A 7,314-nucleotide genomic window follows, 5' to 3' on the forward strand; every position below is an offset into this window, starting at 1 on the left:
CTCAGCTAATGTCAAGTTGCCATGACAAAGACATTGCTAGTTGATGTTGTCTCAGCTAATGTCAAGTTGTCATAAGAAAGACATCACAAACAATGTCAACCTTGCATAAAAAATGACATAATTCACCGAATGACACCTAATGACAACATTCATAAAGATCCTTTCATATGTCAAGTCATGGTTATGACAGTGCCATGACAGTGTCACGTCACTTTTATTCACACCCCTTCAAATAAAGTGTTTAACCCTAACCCAAAACAGTATCTTCACTTGAATCTGATTAAGGTGTAAGTTTAATGTGTTTCCCGAATGCAACTGACATGTGTTCATGTACTTGTGTTTTGATAACTGTGAGGAATTCTATGTTTGAACTAACCTTTGGGTCTTTAAGATCACACCTTGTGTGATGGTGGGAGTGTAATTGCAGTCACAAGTTTTATATTGTTTCTCCACTATGTGGCATCTTGAGCAATCATACATGTGGCATGTCACTTCCTGTTAAGCGTATAAATTGATTGATGTCCGCATGGTTAAGTTAGCTAAGGTTGAGCTAATTGGAGAAGACAGTACAAGCTGTAAATCCATCCACTCTTAGTCTACAAGCAGGCAAAAGTGGTATGTGTATTTTGTTTGGTTATTATTTTAGTGTTTATGAACATATGATTGATTGCTGTATGTCTTTTATTCATTTCTGCATAGTTCTACAGTGTTTTGGTGTATATCTTTGTCGGCGCAATAAAGAACATCAGTGTAAAGAACCTGGGGTCTCATTTATAAAACTGTGCGTAGGAGTCTTACTAAAAGTGCACACAAAAATTCAGATTTATAAAACCGTGCGTACGCACACCTGTACGCAATGTTCCCTTTATAAATCACAGATTACCCACAAGTGTGCGTAAATGAATCAGCATTGTACCCCGCCCTGAACACGCCCATTTTTAACCATAAATAGTCAATGCAAATCACCTCATGAATGCTAATCTAGAATCTCATCATGACCCTGGCATACGATTGTTCTTTACGGTGAATCATAGCGCATGACAACTTCTCAGACACTGTTAGCCTATTGGTGGAGCCCGAAAATTCCGAAAATGTGGTGGCCGGTAGATCACCAATTAAAAAAAAACTGTGCGAGTGGCGTCAACTGTGGCAGTGATACTGCGAGTCGAGATACAATTTGAAAACAAAAGCGTTTTGTTATGAACAGTAAGTCTGGACTGAACGAGGACGTAGAGTGTAGCGATTGCACGGGAGCTTGACGACTGTATTTCCAGTTTTTGACATATGAGGATATTTGCACAGTATTAAATAAATATATTTAGTTATACACTGTGTTCTGCAGTTATCTAAAGGTAGGATATGTGATGTTATCCTGTATTCCATTCAGTCTGGGAATCTCCCCCTCCTGAACTCCCGTAGTGGACAATCTGATGGTGAGGAAGAGCTGAATAAAAAAAATTGAGTTGGATTGTACAAGGTGTTTATGGAACAAGAATCACTCAGTACAAGCGCAAATAACACTGCTGGATGTAATCTTCATGATAATCATGAAATTGAATGAAAAAAACGTGTGTGAGGAAAACAAAATATATAAATATTACGAGTAATGTTCTTCCCACATTCAATTTCTGCAGTCTGACTACAGTACAGTCATCTGCGTCGCCAATTCCAACTGTTTTAAAAATGTGCGTAGGCCTACGGGAGGGTCAGAGTTTGCGTGGAGGACCGCACATTCTCCCGTCAAGTTTGTTTTTTATAAATCACAACCTTTGCGTGGAAAGTGGCGTACGCACATTTTCAGCCCTGTTTTGTGCGTACGCAAGCTTTATAAATGAGACCCCAGGACCTTGGATGTGTGACTAAGGGCGGCATAAGATGTGCAAGTGAAATCTTTTATTTTCCCTTCATCTCTTAGGTGGAGGATTGTAATCCATGGAGGAATCGATGGGTTCAGCCGACTGGTGGTTTTTCTGAAGGCTTCTAACAACAACAGAAGTGACATTGTAATGGACCTGTTTTCGGAAGCAGTCGCCCAGTTTGGTGTCCCATCCAGAGTCAGATGTGATTAAGGAGGGGAAAACAATGCAATTTGTGTCTTTATGGATGTCTTCCGAGGATCAACCCGAGGGATTGCTTTAAGAGGGATGAGCACTCATAATCAACGCATTGAAAGACTGCGGGGTGATGTCTGGAGAGGCGTGACAAAAAAAAACGCAAGGTCCTACGTAGTGTGGTCAGGTCTGCTGAGTTTATCATCGGCAGGAAGCTCCCAGCCCCACAGGACACCTACCACACACGATGCCTCAGAAAAGACGACGAGGTAGTCCCAAACACTGCAAGCAGCCAAAACATGAAGCATACATTGTGAAAAACTAAACAAGTGCCAAAGGGAAGACCCATAAGAGCATGCAGTTATACAAGTTACAAATTAAAACGACATGAACCCCAAAAAGTGCAACATGAACCCCAAAAAGTGCGTGACTGTACCTGTAAAAGAACAATCAACAGTAAAATATTTCACAGCGAGTACAAGAGTTCAAGAGTTAACTTCGTTATAACTAACCTACAAGAGCAACAAGTCTCTCAATAAGAGTCATTGTGATCCTGGAGGAAACTAACATCAGGTCCAATCAAGCAACATTCCTAAGTGCCGTTGTACTCCCGGAACAAGTGCGTATTGAGCCTTTTCTTGAAGGTAGGGAGACAGTCAGTGTCCCTGATGGAAGTGGGGAGCTGGTTCCACCATTGGGAGGCCAGGCAGGAGAAGAGCTTGTGTTGGGACCAGGCGATCTTGAGCGGTGGGACCACCAGGCGGTTGTCTGAAGAAGACTGTAGGTGATGGGTGGGGGTGTAAGGCTGCAGGAGAGACTTGATGTAGTCGGGTGCAGTCCCGTTTACTGCTCGGAAGGTCAGTACCAGGGTCTTGAACCTGATACGGGCATTGATGGGTTGATGGGTAGAGAGAGATGAGGAGCGGGGTAACATGGGAGCGTCTGGGTAGATTGTAGGCGGGCCGCTGCGTTCTGAATCCTCTGAAGAGGGCGGGTTACACATGCTGGGAGACCAGCGAGTTGCAGTAGTCCAACTTGGAGAGACCAGTGCTTGGACTAGCAGCTGGATGGAGTGCTCAGACAGGTATCTCCTGGGGCCTCATGTATAAAGGATTGCGCAGCTGTCATACCAGAAGATGGCATACGGCCAAAACTCGTACCCACGCACATAAATATTCACATGTATAAAACCGGTCGTACGCCAGGTCCTGCGCACCTTTCCTTTATAAATCAACATGAGATTGACCGCACGTGAACGAGCCACTGACCCCGCCTTGCCTCCTCCCATAAATGTATATGCAGATGGACTGTAAATGCACTCCAGAGGTCATTTCTTTGTCTGAATTACCGTATTTCTTCGAATAAACGCCGCCCTCAAATAAACGCCTCACCAAAAAGGAACGTTAAACTCCGCTGCATTTATTCGAAGAAATACGGTGACTGTGAGATCAAGGTTCTGACAACCGAGTGTGGAGGCGAGAAAATGTGTCCTGTTTGGCTGCCTGTCATCAGGTATTAGCGACAAAAGAAAGTCGGCGGAGTGGTAGACTGTCACTATTTGCACCCTTTCTTGTTTTTAACCTGTATCACTTTGAGATTTAGCTAAATGTAAAGGGCATTACAAATTAAATCATTATTATTATAGGGCCATAAATGCCATGGGTTCAGTGAACTGGACCATGGCAGAAATTAAGAAGAAATGGTCCAATGTAAAACTTTAAATGAAGAAACGAGTGGTGGCGCATCGTAACAGCATGGCAGCTATAGGGTTAGCATTTCCTGAGTGATTTTGTCGTTTGTTTGACACCCTCAAGTTTAACAGAAGTTATTAAGTGGTGGTGGATTAAACAGAAGGCTTTATAACATTTCCTGTTTTGGGTTTTGGCATTTTGATGTGATCCTCCACATTAATGATCAATCTTTTATTTTTATGTTTTTTGAATAGTCAACGTCATCAACGTAGAAGTGGAAAGTTTATTCTGTAATATTTGGTGAGTTTCGGCACTTTTCAGTTCGAATTTGTCACGTTACAGAGCCAGACAAGACTTTACGGACGGTCCGCGCATTCTCACGTCTGCTCAAAAGTTTCCGTGACGGCCCGCACATTCTCACGTCAAGTAAATCTTTATACATCACAAAGTCTATGGGGGGTGATAAGTGCCCTCACACACCAGAACAATACACAACCGTTGCTTCGCCTGACAATCACGGACGCCACTACGTCAAGCGTCTGTAATGATGAACACCGCTACGCCAAGCATCTGCAATGATGGACGCCACTACACCAAGCGTCTGACATTTTGTGGATAGCTAGGAAGATAAGCAGCTTGCTCACCAGAGACCGGAAGGGAACCGGAAGTGACCATGTGAGGGGATCCTTCGATTAAAGTCACGTTTCTTAACATCTGTTGTAATTTTGTCAATTAAAAGTTGTAACTATCCAAGAAGTTTCACCCATTGGTTTTAATTTGTAACTATAGTTTTAAAAACTTCAGCAAACTGTGCAACTGGCTGGCTAGGCAGGCTACTGTAGCTGTCATTGTTTTTTGCCTTTCCTCACACTCACAGCCCAGTCCCAGTTGTCAGTATGCCTGTGTTATCGATATGTTGAGTAAGAATATGATAGTTTGGAGAAAAGTACAAATGTGTATCGATATCCTTCAATTACACTAAATTGTTAGTTTACTTGCTGTGCCAACTAGCACTAAATCCCATATTTGTATGTCACTTTGTATAAAAGTGTCTGCTAATCTCAATGAATACAATATCTAAGAGTCTTATGACTCATGAATTTTCCATTCAAATATGACCATTTTATGAATGTACATCTATACATATATACCTCCTGGGGACCCAGACCAGATCAAGACCCATCTAACATGGCACACAATACCCAAATATTCGAATTTATGTAATTCTTCAATAGTGAATCAAACCACTATAACCACTCTTGACTTGATTTTTTATTCAACTAATGATGCCTACACAAGTAATTGTACGCCTATAAATGTCTATAATAGTCTGATTTTAACCTTTTTATATTTAGCTGAGACATCTTTAACCTCTCCCTCAGCCTGTCTGTACTCCCCACCTGCTTTAAGAGGACCACCACGTCCATGTGCCCCAAAACACCAAGGTCAACTGCATGAACGACTATTGCCCAATAGCACTGACCTCTGTCATCATGAAGTGCTTCAAGTGGCTAGTCAAAACATTCATTTGCTCATCGCTGCTTCCCACCCTGGACCCTATGCAGTTTGCATACCAGTACAACAGGTCTACAGACAATGCCATCACCCTGACTATGCCCACCGTTTTCTCCCACCTGGACAAAGGAATACGTATGTGAAGATGCTGTTCTTTGACTACAGCTCAGCAGTCAACACCATAATCCTCTCCAGACTCAGCTCGTAGCTTGTGGACCTTGGACGAAGCACCTCAATATGCAGTGGATCTTCAACTTCCTGACGGGGAGGACACAGGTGGTGAGAATAGGTGACCGCACCTCATCCACACTGATCACCAACACAGGCACCCCCCAGGGCTGTGTGCTCAGCCCTCTCCTGCTCTCCTTGCAAAGCACAGTTCCAACCTCCTTGTTAAGTTTGCTGCCGACACAACCGTTGTGGGCCTCATCTCTGATAGTGACGAATCAGCCTACAAAGAGGAGGTTGATACCCTGACATCATGATGTCAGGACAATAACCTCTCAAGGTCAGCAAGACTAAGGAGATTATTGTGGACTATAGGAGGCGGCAGGAGGAGGAGCATGCAGCTTCAGGTCAGCTGCAAGCAGGTCAGCTGCGTCAGGTTCCTTGGGGTGAACCTCAGCAATGATCTCACCTGGTCTGATGCACAATAGAGAGCACACTGACTGGTTGCATTACAGTGTGGTATGGGAGATGCACAGACAGGGGCCGCAAGGTCCTACGTGGTGTGGTCAGGTCTGCTGAGTTCATCATCAGCAGGTAGCTTCCAGCCTTACAGAACACCTACCACACATGATGCTTCAGGAAAGCTGACTGTTACCACCCATCCTTCAGTCTTTTTTCCCCTGTTGCCTTCTGGCGGGCAATATTTAAGCATTCTGTCTTGCACACGTAGACTGGAGAAAAGTTTCTTTCCAAGGGCCATCAGGCTTCTGAATGGACACTGATACATTCTCACTGGCCACTTTACACACTGTCACTTTCAGCTACTTGTACTAGCAGCAATATTGCACTAATTGTTACCCCACTTGCCTTTAGGTTGGTATAGGTTTATATGGTTAGTATAGGTTAATATGTGTTTAACAGGTTTAGTATACTGTATTGTATATTATTTTGTATATTTAGGAGTTTTTATTTTCTTATCATAGATATAATGTTCAGAGTACTTATGTTATGCCAGGTTGCTTTGCGTTGTCTTGTCATAAGAATTTCAGTGTCCAGTCTGACCTTGTGTTGTTCTGTGCATCTGACAATAAAAGACTTGAACTGGAACTCAGCTAACAATCAGACTAATGGTAGAACAATGGTGGTGAAAACCAATCTTCCTGTGGACACAAAACTTAAAATACAAGAAATGGTATTTCATTTTAAAACCAGCACATACAACTCATATTCACCTCTTCTTTGTCAGGGACACATAAAAAGGCTCTCTCTTGATAGTGACTTAGGACCAGTGGCGGATCTAAGGGGTGGCAGGTGCCACCCCAATAAAAAATACTGCCACCCCAATTTTTTATTATTATTTTTTAATGCATTTAGCAGATACTTTTATCAAAAGTGACTTCCAAGAGAGAGCTTTACAAAAGTGCATTGGTCTCTGATCATAACAACGAGATAGCCCCAAACATTGCAGGTAGCCAAAACATGAAGCAGACATTGTGAAAAAACAGTCCCAAAGAGAAAAACCCTCAGAGCATGTAGTGCAAACAAGTTACAATTAAACAACATGAACCTCAGTTTTCCCCATGGAAAAATATAATTTTTACATTACAGAACATTTCAATAAATAATATTAATGTTACTGTTTAATTTAAACTACAATGTTCTAGCATAATCATTTACCATAGGGAGTAGTGTACCCTCCTACTTTGGGTTTGATTCGCCTCCAGGAGGCGACCCAACAACTTCCTTCTGCCACCCCATTGCCACCCCGAATGAACATCTCTAGATCTGCCCCTGCTTAGGACTCCAACAAATACTATTGTCCAAATATTGAAAGCAAGCACAAGGACAAGCAACTTTAAATGCAAAAACATTGTTTATTATCAAAATAG

The sequence above is a fragment of the Hypomesus nipponensis genome, chromosome 10 (genome assembly GCF_054491055.1).
Source record: "Hypomesus nipponensis isolate SF chromosome 10, ASM5449105v1, whole genome shotgun sequence".
Classification (NCBI taxonomy): domain Eukaryota; kingdom Metazoa; phylum Chordata; class Actinopteri; order Osmeriformes; family Osmeridae; genus Hypomesus; species Hypomesus nipponensis.